Here is a 19,715-nt window from a genome sequence, read left to right as displayed (position 1 = left end):
CATCTCACCGCACAGACAATGGCTTCCTGACATGAGAGCTCCTTGTAAAAGATGTTGCCACCCCTCGATCTCTGTGCGACACAGACCCACATAAACGTGCATGGACGCACGTTGCCACAGACATGTGAACACATGAGCGCCCAGAAAATACACACACACACAGAAATCAAATCTGGCTCTGAATCAAATCCCATCGTTTTGTTTTTCAGAGTGAAGGGGGGTGAGGAGGTGGTTGGGAATAGTGTACACTGGTTAAGTAATCACTATTTCAAGCAGTTTCGGGGTCACCCCCTCCCCACTCCACTCCTCACCAACACCACACCATTCCAAATGGTGGAGAGATTTCAATCACTTTATCACTGCCATGATGGCTTTAGTAAATTGTTGATGGACAAATCCATGTCAATCCGTTGAGTGATTGCATGCTGCGAAAGGTCTAATCTAATTTTCTCCTCAGAGTCTGACGGCCTGTAAATTAACTCACATAAAGTTTAGGTCTCCATTGTATTTTCCCATAATTTGATTTGAGTTGAAAATTAGGTAGGAGCAGCATGAGACTCTAGCAATCATGAAACCCTCCCGAGCTTTCATTGTGGAAGTGTCACTTCCTTCAGCTGATACATGCAGTGCTGGTCCTAGGACAGCATGAACACAATATGATGAAGTCACTTTGCACTTCACAGAGGCTTCTTACAAAGATGTAGATGGTCAGGGTTCCTGGATTTTGCTGATGTAACATACATAAAAACGCTTATAGAGGCCCAGTGCCTCTGGCTTCTTTTCCAGTGCCTCCACTCTTAATGCTATTCATGCATTTAATATTGTCACCAAAAGGCCTGAGTCATGGAAAAATTATGAGGCAATTTATATGAGCGGCACTGCCTCAAAAACAGATGAAAAAGGGCCATTTCATATAAAAAAAGCAAATTCCAAGGATCATGTTCAATAATCATTGTATAAAATAATATATAATATGTTATATGATTATTATAGAGACAGAAAGAAAGAAAGATTGCTTTTGATGAATAATGTGAGAAAAAAATAAATCCTTTTGTTATAAATGCCTATTCAGCTACATTTACAACAACCCCAGGGAACATTGTGATTCTGTGCTGTTTCTTCTGCTTTCACTCAACCTGTTCATCCAGTATTCATGAGTTGACCCATACTGTCTGACTTTATACTGTTGCTAAAAGATACATTAGGGTAACGATGTATAAATATTATCATTATGTCAACACACAAACACTGGAATGCAAAGTGCTTTCACATTGTCACCACGCAAAACCGAAGCTCTACCTTCCTCTTGACAAACTGTCTTTCACATACCTGTCTGTTATTTGCTGTGCAGTGCAGCTCCACTGGGGCATCGCAAATCCATTCCTCTTTAAACACCATTTGTTTTCTCAGCAGAGCACTTTCATAATAAGCACCTGACAGACAGATTACTTTCTAACATCTCACACATTTCACTGTGAAAATGCTAAATGGCTCATTTGAACAAGGTGGCGACTTGGACCAAGAATGTTCCCATTCTGTCAATTCATGTCTGAGGGCTAGTACCTGAATAAACCCTAATGCACTAATGTAATGTATTCTAGGTCTTTCATGTAGCATGCAGTATCATAATGTCACATATATGTGGACCAGGTATAATTAAACAATGACAATTAACAAAGAAACTGGAAAAAAAGATAAGAAATAACAGTTTTACAAACAAACTTCTCTTCTTGGGATCACCAGACACCCATAATCAACAAACACAAACATCTTCTTCCAGATTAACATAAACAAAACATGCAAAAAGGAAAATGAGAACACACACACACACACACACACACACACACACATTAAATTGAAAAGAGCAATCAAATAAAACAAAATGTGACTATTACTTGCAGTACTAATGAATACAAATGAATAAATTGACTTTATAAAAAACTAGTTTTCCTCTTCTGGCTTTCTCCAGATAACTGGCTAATTTAATACATATTCTGTTTATACACAATTTCAACTGCCACTGTCTTCTAAACTAAACTAAATTGCCATCTTCAAGAAGAAAACCGAGTGCAATAACAAAGTTCCACTTGCCATTAGTGTCAGATAAAAGCAAATGTCAGAGTTAGAGGCGTTTTTCCTAGCAAATCCCCCCCCGTAAACACACACACACACACGGCATCGATTTCGATCACGCGACAGATGAAAAATGGAATGGATGTAATAGAGGTGTCATAAACGTAGAAGAAGTAAAAAAGATGTCACCTTGAAAAGACTAGTGGTTCCACGAGCTGGCATCGACGCCTGTGTCGATGTGCTGTAAACAAAAACAGCAGACTTCATATGTTACGTCCTGCCTTGTGCAGGCTCTACCCGGGCACCACCCCTCACCTGTAGTATGTGGATAAATGAACAATACACTGCCAGTGATCACAATAAAAGCCCTGCGGCCTTCATTCAGGGTTAAACATTCACTTCATACTGCAGGGGATACTTTCAGTTTTTCACTTTGAGACATAGTGGGTGGTTACATATTTCCCCTCTGATGAATCCATGCTGTGCTTCGGACCAAATAATCATCTCCCTGTTTCATCAGCTGAATGTAGCTGCCATTGCTTATGCAATTTTTGTCACTATAAAATACTTTGACTGAATTTATAATCACTATCACCACAATTCACACACTCCCCTGTCAGATTTGGATGAACAGATGAGTCGTACTGTGCAGTGTTCAGCAGCACATGTAAGCACACAACGCTCAATATTGTTTGATGAATACTGGACCCCTCAGAATGCTGTAATGGGCATTTCACATTGGTAATTAGTGTAAAATGCCATTTAAGATTCTATTCATTTGCATCTTTGTCTTTTGTCCTTGATTATATTTAACTGACCTTGCTAGAAATCTACTGGCTGCTATCTGACACAACACACCATGGTGCATGGCTTATTAATCACAATGAATCAAACGAAAACAAAATCCACAGCTCTTGTCTTGTTTGATTTACAACAATGTGCGTTCCAGCACAGACAACCCACTGCGATCCAAAGTCTGTCAGGAACGCATTCAAACAGAGCTGCAGCTGCCAACGTTTGCTGGAAATGTTTAGAACAAAAAACAAGTAGAATTTACACACCAAAGTACACCCGTTTTTTTTCTTCTCGTCTATAATGAAACCTGAGAGAATTTTCTTTTACAACTACTAGCAGAAGTGTCATGAGTGTTATAAAAAGTATAATCTTATTGGCTGGAGTGTTGAACTCCCTCCTCACCAAATAAATAATAATTTGATAATAATTCTGCTTTATTGATCTCCATGGCACACTTAGCAGTCCAGATGCTTGCTGACACTAAGGCTTGAACACTTACTTTCCGACTGCGGGACAGATACTGTTCACTTTGGCTCCCTGCTGCCTCCACTAATTTAAAAAAAAAAGTGTGTCCAAGAATTGTTGAGAATTGCTAGATTAGAAAAAAGATTTATAAATAATGTGCAAAGGCAGCAAATATCATCTTACAGACTTACGAAGCAACGTGGGGCTTTTAGCAGGGTGTATATGGCTCGCAAGATTATTCGTAAATACAAAAAAATACAACTACAGTCATAATACTACCATCTATTTGTATGTACTATGTTATTATTATTATTATACATTTTGAGAGTAGAGGAGGGAGCTGGAATCAATCCCAGCTGACACTGGAAGAGAGGAAGGGTCAACAAACAGAGACAAGCAACCATTCACTCTCACATTCACACCTCTCACATGTATAGTCTCCAATTACACACTAATTCACACTCATCTGCATGTCTCTCACATCATGGTCGGGATGACGTGAACACACATGCATGTCTTACATGTTATAGTTGTCAAGCACCATGGCTACTGTCATGAAAGGAAAAGCAGATACAGAATGTTGCTCTTTCCAAAGACATATAATTGACAGATTTGTATTTGCTGAATCAAAAGAAAAGCCAGTGCAACTGCGGTGTGTCATAAGACCAATGCAGATCATCAATTCAAGGACAGATGTGCTTGTATAAAGTTAACACACTCCAGCAGTTTGAGTGCCCAACAAGCCACTTCCACTAGACTGCTTTCTGGCACTGTCACGAGGGTCAGTTTTGTGGTGAGCAAGGTAATAACTAAGAAACTGACACCTCATTCAGAAGGGTTTGCAGAGGAGTGCCTTGTTGCCACTGCCCATCTGCTCACACTGGAAAAAGTCATATCGTACATTGTGTGTGCGGGGCAAAGAAAAGTATACTTAAGGAATTGAACATATTTTTAAGTTTCTTTGGCATCTTTGCTTTTATTATACAGAGATAGTGAAGCAGAGACAGGGATTGAAGAGGTAAATGGTCCGGCTAGCAAAGGGATAGCCCTGCTGCTCAAGGGGTTCTGCACACTAACCATTCAGCTGTCGGGTTGCCCTGAATGTATTTGTTAAAGCATTTATTGTGGAACCAGCTGATGTGGCTGAGCACCAACAACACAAAATCATAGAGCTGCAAAGCAATGACAAGCTCTCACGTCGGTACAACAACTTCCTTCTGCTGGAGCTCTACAAAGTAAACATTTCTCTGGAGGATTTTCCTAATCTTTGGATACATGTGCTGAAGTTCACGTCTGTTCCAGACAAACCTACTGCTATAAGTAGTTCTATTCAAAACCTGCAAAAGACTCGACTCCACTCTAGACTGACTGATAAAGATAATTTCAAACAAATTTGCATTTAAACTATAAAGAGTCAGAGACATCAGCTGAGTCAGTGTGTGTGTGTGTCTGAGAGAGAGAGAGAAATGAGCAGCGGAGTCAGTGTGTGTGTGTCTGAGAGAGAGAGAGAAATGAGCAGCGGAGTCAGTGTGTGTGTGTCTGAGAGAGAGAGAGAGAGAGAGAGAGAGAAGTGAGCAGCGGAGTCAGTGTGTGTGTGTGTCTGAGAGAGAGAGAGAGAGAGAGAGAAGTGAGCAGCGGAGTCAGTGTGTGTGCATGTATTTGTGTGTGTGTGTGTGTGTGTGTGTGTGTGTGTGTGTGTGTGTGTGTGCATGCCTACATTTCCCTCAAGTTTTATTTTTTAACATACAACCTTTAGAAGAGTGGTGGTTTGCTCGTGTCATGGCTGTCTATATAAAGCAGTGGGATGAAATCTGTTGTTGTTACGTTCTTTCCCAGGTTTTTTTTCAGAGGATAAATATCGCTATACAACGGCAATTTCACAGGAGCATGGAGATAGGAGTTTCAGGAGAGCAAACAGGCACTAGCAAACACAACCATTTAACCTCTTCAACCTGTGTACCCTGGCGAGGCAAATGGCAAATACATAAATGTTTGGGTGCACACACACACTAACACACACACACACACACAGTCAAGTAAGCTGTGGGAAGGCTGGAGACAATATACTGCATATTGCAGTCAGTCTGGCCGCCGTATTGTGTCAGCAGAATCTCATTATTTCCATGCAGCTTCTGAGGCAATTATCGGGTGAGGAAATACTAGCTCTCCATTGGGTGGCTTTATTTGTTCCAGTGTTATGGCCATTTCTCAATGTGTGGCTCAGAGCGACATGTCCGTCCCTTTGCGGTGTGTGCGAGCCACTGAATAGGTTTGGATGCGTTCGGATTATTATTTGCGCTTTCACTGGTGAAAAGCTAATGTGGCATCGGCCGCTGGGAATTTAAGTCACTTCGGTGTCAAATGTCAAAGAGGACTCTGCTTTTCTTCTGGTAATTACAGAGGGCTGAACTAAACCGCACTGAGCGGAGCTTAGCCAGAAACAATACAGGGAGCTTCCTACTGACCCCCACCCCTTCCACCAAGTTTCTGATGTATTAATTTCCTCTCCATTCAGAGCACCCAATGCAGTCCAATGTCAGAGGAGAAGATCTTTTTGCCTGGCAGTGCCCACTTATGAGGATAAAAAATATAACTGAAAACATAATTGTGGACCGAGCCCATCTTATTTTATTCATAGAATGAGATGTAGCTTCCTGCATCAACAGTAGTACTGAGTATGTTGGTTTAATTGTGAGTCCTACTCAGATGTTGGAGCTCCCAGGTTGAATATTTCAGTTTGAGTTGATGTGATGAGTGGAATTACACAGTGTGTGTGCTGTGTCCTTGTTCATAATTGACTTTTTCCTCCCTACCCTTCCTGCCAAAACATGCTCTTCTTTTGTGTCTCTGATTGCTGCTGAAGTGCAGAAAATAAGCTCAGGAAGTCTGCACAAATTGACTGAATGATGCTGTTGTATACTCATGTAGAGTTATTTCACAACAAATGAATGGATTTTATCAAAGTTCTCCCACGGTAGTATATCACTGCAGTTTGATGAAAACGTAGGTCGTTAAAGTTATCTTGAGGAACCCTGCAGAGAAACATGCTGTGAAACGCACCTGCTACATGTTTAAGAACACAAAAAGCACTCTGCATAACATTTACATAAAACATTGTACGCAGGTAATTTTTCATGATTGCTGATGCATGGCACAGTGATTCTGACATTGACAGCAGGATTTTCCCATGAGGACTGTGGGGATACTCACTGTTCACCTGAACTAGAAGCTCGGGCAGCACAGGTCTTCAATAAAAAAAAAAAAAGCTTTTCAGCATGTTAAGTGATTCTTGCTTTGAGAAGAGCTATAAATAACATAGTATGTTTCTTCTCCCTCACAAAGAGACCCCTGTGGTGCAAAATTACATCTGAAGAATTATGTTTGACACTGAATGATGATCGAAGGTTAATTACATGCCAAGGCTGAAGGGGGGGGGTGGACATTCAACCATGTCTGCTCCAAGACTTGCACCTGTGATAAGGTCCAGTCTCAATGCTAAAATCAAGTTAAACCAGTCAGGGATTCTCTCTTAGGAGCCTTTGTGCTTGCAAATCAGTCGACATTTGATAAGAGCAGAAATGAATAATGGAATGAAAGATTGATAGGCTGTACTGAAGAGATTACATGTAACAAAGAAGAATTCAAAGTTGTATTACTGTGTAATTTAGTGCTTTCAAAATTGCTTTCAAGGCAATATGACAGACAAGTGTGTCAAAATTCAGTCAGTGCTGTCCAAGATATTATGCATGATTGTTTTTTTCTCTATATGAAAGACAAGAATCATTCAAGTGCATGCTACACCCAAGATCATGTTTTAATAGTTTGGTTGACATTTTATCCAACTTAACTTATTTTGAATTCCAGTCATAACCCCAATGTCCTCAATGATATTTAAAAAAATCTCAATGTTTTTTAGAAATGTGTATAAAAAATTCATCTCAGGTCTCAGTACTGTTGAAACCAAAATACACTTCAGGTCTTCACAAAACATCAGCATCACACTTTCAATGAATTACTCAATCAGATATTGGACCAAAAGAGTAACTTGTTGTGCAATGTGTCAGAAACGGTTTAAGTTAACATTTGAGTGAAATGTCAATGTTTTGTACTGAAATACATTGAGATTTATGAATATGTTTAATCAGACAAATCATACCAATAAACAGTTACTCAGAAATTGTACCAAGTAGACAATTAATCTGTCTTTAGTTGAGTAAGTCAGTTCAACTGAGGGCCGGCTTACAGTTATCAACAGTTATATGGGAACTGAGAGAGGCTACATGACACACACACACACACACACACACACACACAAATCCACTGTCTAACCCTGAACCACTCATCCTAACATAGCCGGCCCTGCACTCAAATGTTACGCTATCCAATCTTTTTAATTGTATTGAAATTATTCCTCTCCTGTAACCAATCTCCTAAAAAACAAAATACCCAAATCACTTTTCCTGAATGGGTTCTCTCACTCTCTCCCTAGTTGCAAACATGTACACACTCTACTCACTAGATTCCTGACTCAGCACTTATCTGCTGGCTTAAATATTCCCTTTCTTTCATTCCTAAACAGGAAACAAATATTTATAAACATCATCCCCTGAAATGATGCAGATGTGGCATAAATTAATTCCATTTGGCCAATCTGGGAAAGATAATTGACTAACAGGGTTAGGGCCTTTCAATTTTAGATGTTTTTGACCTTTAATTATGCTGCCTCATCTGAACAATTAGTATGAAACAGAGTGGCAATATTTATCTTCCTGGCGTGGTCAGCACTAAAAGAGAGATAATATATGTTATTAGATAGTATTTCAGATTAGTCACTGTATTTGATCTGATCAGTAGTTATAAGTTATATGTCAAGAGGGACAAAAGTAATGGCCGTCCCCTCGATGTCACTGTGCTTCACTATATTTAAGAGCCCCAAACAAGACCAGAGTTTCTAGTTGATGGCTGAAGTCAAAGAAAGACTTGACACAGCCTTGGCAGGAATGTCAGAATTAATGGTAAGGCAGGCCACCACAAGTATCCTACTGATACCAAAGCCAATAAACACTTGCTGCTCCCAGCTGGAGACGAGCCACTGCCACAGGGAAGCAGCAGGATTAAAAGGTCTCCTGAACGATTCAAAGTGCAAGGTGGACTCAGAAAAGTGTGTACAGTGACACATGCTGTGGCCTTACAACAGTGCTTTATAATGTTTTCATCTAAAAATCCAATTGTTATTGCTTTGTGATTATAGTTCTTCACCAAAATACAGGGAAATATAAGTCTTTCATAGTGTTTCACACCACCTAAAAGAAACTGAATTTTGATGTCAAACTGGCTACCTGACCAAAACGCATATTGCTATGGTGCTACTTCCTATTTAAGGCCAAATGAAAAGTGTTTGTAAATGTTCAGACAATGTAAGTTTAACAAACAGATGACATGTAAGCATTCTACTATTAAAATCACAATATGTAATATTCTGCATCTTGGGGTCTCTAATAATGATAAAAGATGGAGGTTGGTGTCACATTTGCAGTCACATTCTCCCAATATGATTCCTTTAGTGTTTATTGTTGAGGAGGTTTATGTTGGGGACTAAAGAGTCCTCCTCCACCACAAAGTGAATCAACTGGTCAATGAAACTGACAAAAACTCTGAATAAAGCAGTTTGACTTTAGAAAAAAAACATTTTGGGCTTCCACAATCTTAAAAAATATATAATAGAATTATAATTGTATTAAACTGTCCTGTCAATAAAGGTTAAATGCCCAAAATAATAACTTTTTTTTTCTGTTTCCCCAGTGTTGTTTGGTGAACACGGGATGTTCCAGAGGGGCATAGAGCCAAGCCACGAACACTTGCTCACCTAGTTTCACAAATAATTTAAGATCTAGACGTAAACTGGTGGTATCTCAGGCTTGTCTTAGATTTCTATAAGACTAGGGACTCCTTAATCAGCTGATCCAGGGGGCTGAAGAGAGCAAAGGCAATCAGTTGTCTGGCTCAACTTGGGAAACATGTATGGACGAATCAATCCAAACCTACCGTACCTCTCACGACATCAGGGAATTGATCACCAGCTACATTAGAATATTCTAGTGGTACAAAACTGCCTATTTCACAACCTATTGGCAGAATCAGGAAAAGGGGATCAGAACAAGCTGAACTATTATAATCAGATTAATCATAACAACTCAACAATCCCATATACAAGTAGAAGAAGAGAAGAATTCCAGCGCCAAGACCAGGAAGAGGATGTACCATTGATTGAGGAAAACCCAATACCATGTCTAAATGGTATAACTCTTTGTGCACTGTCGGAAGCAACACATATAGAGGTCAGTGAATTAGGCAAAGGAAAGGCTGAGAAAGACAAAGCGATCACACTCACCAGGTTGTTTCAAGGTCTTACTCTTCCCAAGTGCAGAGTTTAGATGATGTACAGAGGTCAAGTCAGACGTGCAGGCATCACCACAGGATCAGGATGCAAAGTGGACGGCTGAAACACCAGTGGAACAAGCAGAAAACATGCATAAATTGAAGGACATCTTTGGGAATACATGCAGAAGGTGGCCCACCCATCTACAGCCAAGGGGAAAAACAGGTTCAGGATATGAGAATTACATGAGCCAAGCCAAGGGCCTACAAGACAAGGTGCAAGGATGAACTTTACCTTGTCCACTGAAAGTTGGATGTTACCCGACACATCTTTTCCTAGCTGAATTAGTGATTATTATTGACTTTAAGTGTAAATATGAAAAAGTTGAGGAGTTGTTTTTCTATTGGTGTTCTCATTATTTTAGACATTTTTATGTGGAAATGTTACAAAATACGTTTGTTGTGTTTGAGTTGGTGTGTGGTTGTTTGTTACCATCTGTTTCTCTCTTCTAACCCTAAGCACTGGTTGTAGTACTACTTGTTCTTTAATGGTCATAAAGACCTGTAAGAATGAAACTGTAATGGTGGCCTGAAAAATATAAAATAATGAAGCTGTTTGCTGAAACTGTATTTCTTTTGAATTAAATAGTCCAAAGCTTCCTGCCAGCTGCTTAATGAAAGATCTTACCTACACCACTTATAACATTCATCTCAGTCATGTACCTTTTCTCTATTTTCAGCCCCTAACTTTTCAAATACAAGTGGATTCCTTATCGTTTATTTTATAGTGGACAATTATGTGTCATTTGAATAGGGAGGTTGAGGGACTCTTGGTCGTCTGTATGCATTTGCTGCCTAATCTACATTGTTCATAATTAAAATAAAAAAAAATCAATAAGCAGCACTTTGTGTGTTTTTCTCTTTGTGTGCTGTGAGCATCATAAAGGTTTGAACTCTTCTTTGTGATGAAACTGTTGACTGATTCATAAATATTGGTACCATCTATTTTTCCATCAGAAAATCATTAAAATGATTGAGTGGATTTGTTGTCAGGCACTGCTAGGACAGAATTAAAAGAAGACCTTGTGCTTTTATTTGTGACTGAATGAATTGCTAAATATCAAAACCTCACTTCAAGTGTCGTGACACATCTAAATGGCATTGAAGCAGGGGATGTGAGAGAGGCAGTGAACTTTTTAATTTGAGGTAGTTTGTTATTACACAGTATGTTGTACACATTATATGCAGCTGGACTTCAACAAATTGTGACTATAAATAGAAGGGAACAGTGGAATTATTAACCTTTAGAGTAATACCTGAGCATCAATTTTTTTTATTGAACTAGTAATGTAATTAACTGGCCATTGTGCAAACCAGTATCCTGAGTTTAAAATTTGGTGGCTTTTGAACATCAAATGTGTCATGTATCCAGAAGCTCTCCCATTCTGTAATGCAGATGTTTATTCCAAACAAATGTGGCTCCACACTGTGTCTCCTGGAGCTTTTAACAGTTGTGCCAATGTCCAAACATCCCTGAAATGAATCTCCACTTCCCAGAGAGCAGAGAACATTCAGTTCTTCCACCACCTTGGTAAACTAGGCTTTGCCCTAGAGGAAGTCTAATGGTGACCTTGCAGTGACATATTGCACGGCCCCTTGAGTCCTACTTAGCACTTCACTTTTTAAGCTATAGACACAATGTTGTGGCATGAAAGAGTTTCAAGACTAAAAGGCGACATAATTGCTTTTGTAAGGAACCCATTTTGAAGTCTCAAGGGTTCTAATGTAATTCCCATGATAGTGGCATTATCTAACGTGCCTTTCAACCTCCCACAGTGATATGCTCATAGCTGCAAGTAATCATGGGTAGAGGAAAAGATTAGACGCTGTGCTCAAAGGGCTTTGGTCTGCAATTACCTTGATGCCTCTCTTTTGCAAATGATTAATTGCCCTTCACTCTTTTTCAGTGATCCAATTTCCAGATCATTAAAGCACCTTTGGCTTGATCTTTGTTGTGGCACACATCATCTACAGCAGCCTCCCTCCCACCCGCTGACCTGCACCTCCAGCATCGAGAAACCATCCTTCACGTTCAGCGAAAACAACACCCAACAAATCGCCTCTCAATAGGGAGTAAATGACTCTTTCACAATCAATGCTATTTTCCTCAGTTGCGACACATTAGTTACTGCCACTTGGTACCACGGCAAGTTATTTGTCAAACAACTAGTTGTATGCTTTTGGTGAGTCTGTATTCCTAGATTGGTTTCCCAGTGAAAAGGAGCAATGAGACTGAAGGCTCTCTTCAACATAAAAGTGGCCATGATGAAGAATCTTACAACATCACTGCTACACTGCTATTAAACACTCCCAGACCTCACAAAGAACATAAATCTTCTTCATGCAGGTGCTTTAGTTGATGTCTACTTGATAAGAGTGCTGGAAGACCACACATGCACTGCAAACCACACAGGCAGTGTGGGAATGGCTGTGTAGCTTTCCACTGGCTGTGGGTCAAATGAATTGCTCCTGTGATCTGAGTCCTGCATCGTCAGTACTATTCTCCCTGTTGGTTGTCGTCATCAAACTCACTGAAGCTAATACCAGAACACCTACTCTCACTAAACCAATGTGCTGCTTACTGTGATGTGCTGTGCTTTGTTGCCTGCAGCCAGAATTGGTGGTATCAATTAAAGTCTGCTTACTGTCTTACCAGTGCACTGGCATGCTTCACTGATCTCCAGGGTGGAAAAGGACTACATTTAAACTAAATTAATTATAATAATTATTTTACAATTTAGTTTAATTCCAGCTAATATATCTGATTGCAGATATGTTTTTCCTTGGAGTGCGCCTCTTGTTATGATTTAATTTTGTATAAAGAAAGTTTTAAAGTCTTTTTTTATTTTCCTTCAGAGATTTGTTTGCCACCAAGGATGAAAAAGCAATTTCTCGACTTCTCTGTTTCTCTCTAATGCTTTTACTCTTGACCTTGAGGAGGAATACCTCCGCGATCATTGTCTTTTTCCCCACCTGTCTACCTGGGCTTGAGAAAATGGGCTACCGCTCGAAGAGGCAATAAGCAAAGCTTGCTGAGCTGAATACTGGCTGTTATTTATTTGTCTTTCTCTGTGTATGTAAGTGAGTGAGACATAGAGAGAGATGGTTTTGCTTTTTCACACCATGCATCATAAGTGACAACATTTTCTGTCATCAGCTTTGATCATCATGCAGGAAAAAAAATATATATAAATGAATTCACCCAGAGCTGATAGAACTGAAACATTCAACACTTCCAAAATTCCATCAGATCCAAATTTTTAAATCCCTTTGAGTGGATGAGCAGAATATTAATTCATGATATAACCTATTATGATGTACAGGCTGATTTATGGGCTGGCTTTGATTAAATTAATGCTTTGAAACTTCTGCCTCATTTAGCCGAATATTGTATGACCCAGTTCCTTAATGTTCGTAACCAGAATTTTGCTATCCACAAGTATTAATTCACTGAAACATTGCAGGAAAAACAATGTTCAACACATGTTCTGGCAAAAGTCTTTAATGAGGACGCGGGGGTAATCAGCTAAAGCAATAACTTTGTGATACGTGCTGCAACTATATTTGGCACTGAAAGGCAATATAAAACGATGACACCGATTTGTAACATGGCAGGGCTGTGAGCCTGTAGTTGTGTAGTTGTAATTCATCTTAGTCCTACAAAAAAAATCAATGCATCACTCAACAGTCCAAAACAGATGCCACTTAAAGTGCAAGATGGTTTTAAGGTGTCTTCCTAGAGATAGTGAGGCAAACTATCATTTTTGCCAAAAAAAAAACAAAAAAACAGGTGGATACTGATGGAAATAAGCTTATTTTTCTCTTCCTTCCTCTTCATCTAAAAGCCGAGCAAACAACAAATCATGAGTGTGCAGCAGCTTCCTGTGTCTACCAGGCTACATCCCTCACTGATAGAAAAGGTTCTTTCATGCACCATTGAATGAAACGACTATCTGGTAAATAGAGTGAACATCATGAGGATTTTTTTGTCCCAGCACTTTCTCTGGGATAGAACTAGGTGCTCTGTGCCTTTAAGTACAGGATTGTGATGTGAGTGATGTCTTTAGAGAGTAAAATGTTCTTATCCACAGGGTACGATCATGAACACGATTGACTTCGCAAGCACGGACTGTATGGTGACCTAAAAAATAGATAGATCAACCCGTGACCAAAACATAATAAGCTAAATCAAATTGACAGCAGCCCATGTGTCCATCAATAGCTATGTCCAGTGAAAATGTCCTTGACCTTGAACAAGATACTAAAACCCCTCTTTCTCAATTACTGTAAATCAAGCCTGATAAGAGCATCAACCAAATGTCAAAGACAAAATGAACATAATGAAAACCATGTGTCAAGACAGGTTTATCAAGACATCTCAGGGGGTGGGCTCGTATCGACATTACTGTCATAAAGTGTCCAGTCAGAGTATATGCACACGTTCTGAAATGTAATGTCATTGATTGAACATGTCTTTCCCAAGCTAAAGCGCTGCAGTGTGAACACCAGAAATCTGCACCATATCACGACTTCTACTCTTTGTTTACCATCTTAAGTGCTGCGGCCCTGAGCGCTTAACACACTGCAAATTAAGAAAACACAAGCAAACGAATAAAACATTGTTGTTCCTCCAGTTTAAATCATGGGTCACATTCTACAAGACTTACTAACATCACTTACCAAGAGGAGTGTATGCTATCAATTTCATGAATCAATAAGACGAATGTTGTGGAAGTTGTCATTAATGTTGACTATAAAGTGCTGGTAAAAGAAAACATAATAAATGAACAAATATAAATGCTGGGATCATATTTAATGTCTCCAGCCTTTTTATGGTATCTCTAGACCTTGAATGTCTTAAACTAATTTAGAGGAGCCCTTTGGAAACATGGCTGTATATGCACAGTGTATACTAGATTTCAAGATCTCTTTTTTTCCAATTTTATTTGGTTTTATGATGGAATTTAGTTTTTACATCTTGCTACACTTTCTATCTAATTTTATTGTAACCCCTAAAATGCACATTTGATTCCTTCCATTGACTCTCTAACTCAGTTTGTAGGTAGACTGCATCTGCTGTTGTACTCCATCCACTGTCAGCCATGTCCAGTCCGATAAAAGCTAACCTTGGGTGAGGCTCGGCCTTATAATCTTTGTTCACGCAGCAGGTGATGACCTTCATGAGCAGATGCTTTGCAATAATCTTAAAAGCAGAATGTCATCACAAGAATAAACATGTGACTAGACTGAGTCATTACAGGAGAAAGTTGCTGTTAACTCGAGAAAACAGCTCAAACTCATATTTTATTTTTTTTTACGCACACTGCTTCCCGACAGTTCTTCTGAGAAAGACCCTAATGGATGACTTTTGAATTTAAATAGGAACATTAAACACAAATCATGAAAAAAAAAAACATGATGCGTTTGCGTTTCTTCTGTCGCACGTGTGAATGAGTGTGCTGACATTCACACAGATAATACCTCAAATCCAAGTTATGCTCCAAGTAGGACAAGCTGTTGTGTATCTGCGTATTACATTTGCAAACACCCCTGTATACATTAACGTGCCTCCTGTTTCCACGGCAACAACTTATGGTAATTGCAGTGTTTCAACACACAACAGGACATATTGTACATACTTTTGCATATAAGACATTAGTGAGCCTCAACATTCTACAGGATTGTAAGGAGTAATCTTTTGCAGGGCACTCATGCAACTCTTATGTGTCATTAACATACAATAGAATAACAAAGAAAATAGAGATTTGTTTTCTTTACTTATGAAGCATGTTTTTTCTGTGCATTACATCCCTGGGTGGTAGATTTCAAACATGTGCCTCTCTTTGTGTTATATCGTTCTTTGGAAGTGTGCTCAGATAAATTTGTGTGTATTCTGTGAGACAACGGCAGCAGAGTACTTATGTACCACAAAGCTGTATCCAGTAAATCCCTTTACATGATAGAAATATGGCCCCTGCATCCTTTGGAAAGCTGACCTTGGATTCTTGTTTTGCGCTTAGCAGCGAGGATTAGAGGAAATCTTCCACAAACACACATTTTGCTTCAAGAGATCTGGGCCTATTTTGCCTCAGCTTTATTTCAAAAACGCAAAACAAGGCTACTTTTGAAATGAACTCTGTGGATATTGACAGAAAGGAAAAATACTGTGCAAGGGGCTGATTTTTCTCTTATCATTTTCTTTTCGTGTGTCAAAAGTAGGTCGAGCTGAAAGGCAAAGAAACTTACTGATATTCACTTCTGAGAATAAAAGACTTTCCAAAAGTCAAGCTAAACTCTTGGGCAACATGACCTTCCCATACATTAATGAACCTTTTTTAGCTTTTTAAGTCTGTAATGATGTGGCTGCCTATTTATGCTAAAATTACCAAACCCCAGAAGTGCACTGGATAACCGTTTGTCATTGGCTGGGTCTATTAGCTATATGCCTCAACTGCATTGGCCTTTTGTAAGCATTGTTTTCATATGCCTTATGGTTCAGTTGTGGTAATTCCATAAATGACGTGTTCAACTAAAGCTGCTTTCAGACATGCACTGAACTCCAGGTGATCTGAAGGGGCTGTATGTGAGAACGCAAATGTCCGAGTGAGAGGGTCCAGACTTTCTTCAACCAGTCCCCTAGTCTGGATAGTGACAGACTCAGTCCATCTGAGAACATAGCAAGAGATGCAGAAGAGTGATGTTCACACCAAAGATTCCCTCTTCTCACATTGGAGAGCTGGTTGAACAGCTTATCTGAATGCAATGGAACTTATTTTCCACTTATAATGCTGCTCTGCTGCTCTAGGGCCAGTTGTCGATTTTACGGGGACACACCTTGAATTAAATGTACAACTGCAAGTTTGTTTACTGGCTGTTTAATATTCTGCAACCCAAGGGATGAGGCAAGGATGGTGGAACCCAGTATGCATTCAAATAAAGTTTAAATGATGCTGATATCTGTAGCTGGAATAAACACTGTTCACCTTGGCAGATGTAATGGCTCACATGAGGTCATGGATGAAACTTAATATATCATACATGACCTCATGTGTAAATATCCACATCAAATATCAGTATGGAGATTAAAATGTGATCTCAGTAAGTTTGACTGTCGCATGATTGTCACTGCCAGATGGGTTTGTTTTAAAGGATTGGTGAAACTGTTGAGATCTCCTGGGATTTTTATTCACAATGGCAGAATTACTTGAAAAAAATCTAAATCAAAAATCGTCCAGTCATATAAGGGCAAATAAAAGTGAGTGAGAACTCAAAAATCCATAAGATTTATACCACTTTGGTTTCATGCTAATACTGCTTTATCCTCATTATATTATGTTATTCTCAAAATCTCAAAGGTGGAAATATCTTGGTGATGAAGAGAGGTCAGATGAGAAAGGCCAGACAGGTTAGAGCTGACTTCGGTCACAACTCTTTGCGACTGTGTTGGCAGACAAACACATCAGAATACATTGATCCTTTAGCTCAGGGGTGGGGAACCCTTTTTCTATCAAGGGCCATTTTCATTTTCACAACATCCTTCAAGGGGCCACACTAAATTATTGTTTATCATAAGCACATAAATCAAACCAGGGTTCCAGACTCACTTTTTACATTGGTTGCACCGGTGCGCCTAACTTCTTCATTGAGGAGCACCAGCACATAATTTAGGTGCACCTACAAATTCCTTTTGGCACCGAAATAATACACAGATTACACCTTTTCTTGACAGTTTCCACATATATTGGTAATTTCTTAACTAAGGCTGGGCATCACCACTTATTTCCCAAAACGATTAATTTCCAATTCACAAGGTCTCAGTTGGATTCAATATTGATTCAGTTCAGGATACTTCATTGTACAATACCAATTTTGTGCAAGGAAACCCCTAATTTGGTGCATTATTAAAAATATTATGGCAGCCCGTCACAATAACAAATTTAGTTGGACGTTATATTGTCTTAAAAAATATTTGTTAGAATATATGTTACCCGTTAAGTAAACAGGATGTAATGGTTATGTTTTACATGAGCTTTTATGTCTTTTATGTTTACGGTTAGTATTCCAATGTCTCGTAGGATTTGGTGTTTACGTGTCTCGTGAACTTCGGAGCAAATCAAACAAACAAAGTAAGTTTCTGTACTGCTCAGGTTCTAATAACTTGTGATGAGTACTGGTGTTTATTGCTAAAGTGTAAAGTGACCGCAGGTCAGCAGGAGTGTGGAGGGAGGACACAACCTAACCTCTAATTCACGTGAACGAGTTTTTCCTCTATCATCTCCGCTTTACTTTCTGTTTCTCCCAGGTTGTTTGGAAAGTCCAAATAATCTCCTTTCCTCACCGCTATTCCTTGACCCAGAAGCTGTGAGGAATTAGGAAAGGAGAACCACGGCGCACCGACAATCCAACTCCACTTACACTGAGGATTTTAGTCATGGCTCATGCCGGGAGGATAAAACAACTGTTCTGTTTCTTATGTTGACGTGGGTGTGTCCAGGTGCAATTACAAGGTTGTGTTGATTTACATGTTGCTGCTGCAAAGAATTGTGGGATGGCATTTTCTCCTTTCCTTTCATAAAGGATGGGCCAATGTTCCAGTGCTAAAGGAGATAAGTGAGCCATTGAAGCTCCTTGTCTTACCCTTAAGAGAATTTGAACAGCTCTTATTATGGCTGCCGCTGAAATACCTCTGGTCATTTCACTCAGTAAGAAAGGTTCCCCACTATCATCTGGTGACATTTTGGCCAAGAGATACTAAGGATGAGAAATGAAACGTTTCCCCTAATCACATGACAGAATAACGGGCTTTAGTTTAATACATACTGCAGTGGAAACGTTTGCAATCAAGACACGCCAGGCACATCCTGCCACCTAAAAATGACCAAATGTGCACAGTCCGGCTCTCTGCACACTGAACTTTGAACTGAACGGCGCTGTGCACACGAGGATAGGGCGCAATGTTTTTATTGACTATTAATAACAAATGTTTCCACCACAATGTGGCTCACTGCAGACAGTCTGGATCAAACTAAAGCTCATTATAGAGGCTACATCATGTTATTCAATGAAACTTTTCCTCTCTCATCCAAGCAGCTTCTTTAGTTGGGTTCACAAGGTCCTGTTATTAAGCAACAGATAACTCTTGGCCACGACAACTTATTTGTCCCCACGACTTAATGACTCGTGGCTACGACCTATTTATCTCGTTCCCACGCGGTATTATGTCGTGGCCATGCAATATTTTCCCCCCATCCCATTTGTCAGCAAAATGGACTATTCCAATGCAGCCCCTGTGTTGATGAGCCGGTCCGGGGTCTATGTGTGCGTATGTAAACTCTCCCAGACTGATGCTCCCAGAGGGGAGGAGATGAGAAAGAGACCAGTTAAATGTACAAGGTGCAGATGTGTACCAGTGTGAGCAAGGAATACTTTGTATTTTTGGTCATATGTGTGTATGTTTTCTTGTATTTATGAATTGCCTCGAGATCGGACCAAACACTCTTGCAGGCAGCATACGGTTCCCCAGCCCTGCTTTAGCTAATACACTTTTGGCTCCTCGTTGAACTGCTCAAATAACTCATGCTGTTTCTAGAGCAAAGAGAAAGAGAAAATACTCAGTATAGGTCTGTTGTTCCTAATAGTGAACATCGCTTATTGATCATCTAACAACAGACAAGAACTACACTTTGTAACTAGACAGCCACTATGACCACTGAGAATAGCCCTTACCTTCAGCTTTCAGCAATACATTTCCATTTATGTCAATTGCAGTAATCTAATGAAACATATTTGTAATACACATAGTAGTAACCTGCAGCTAAAGACTTATTATTTCCAAATTAATTCCTAAAATGAACACATTCCCCACATTTTCTGTAAATCTGCTGCAAGTGTTGGATCACAAAAATATTCTGCTATATAAGGATGAGGATGTGCGGATGTCCTCA

The 19,715-nt window shown here is 39.5% G+C and overlaps 1 protein-coding gene across 1 annotated transcript in view; it reads right to left on the bottom strand.

The window, feature by feature from the left end:
* Positions 1 to 19,715, bottom strand: part of lingo1a (leucine rich repeat and Ig domain containing 1a) — a 127,995-nt gene that overhangs the window by 37,146 nt on the left and 71,134 nt on the right. The window contains exon 3 of the mRNA XM_069528591.1: positions 9,725 to 9,832. The gene's annotated coding sequence lies outside the window, so the exon portion shown is untranslated. The remainder of the gene's footprint in view (positions 1 to 9,724; positions 9,833 to 19,715) is intronic.

This window comes from Paralichthys olivaceus, chromosome 7, assembly GCF_024713975.1.
Source record: "Paralichthys olivaceus isolate ysfri-2021 chromosome 7, ASM2471397v2, whole genome shotgun sequence".
Taxonomy (NCBI): Eukaryota; Metazoa; Chordata; class Actinopteri; order Pleuronectiformes; family Paralichthyidae; genus Paralichthys; species Paralichthys olivaceus.
Note: the sequence above shows the minus strand (reverse complement) of the source record. Positions and strands in the feature narration are given on the sequence as shown.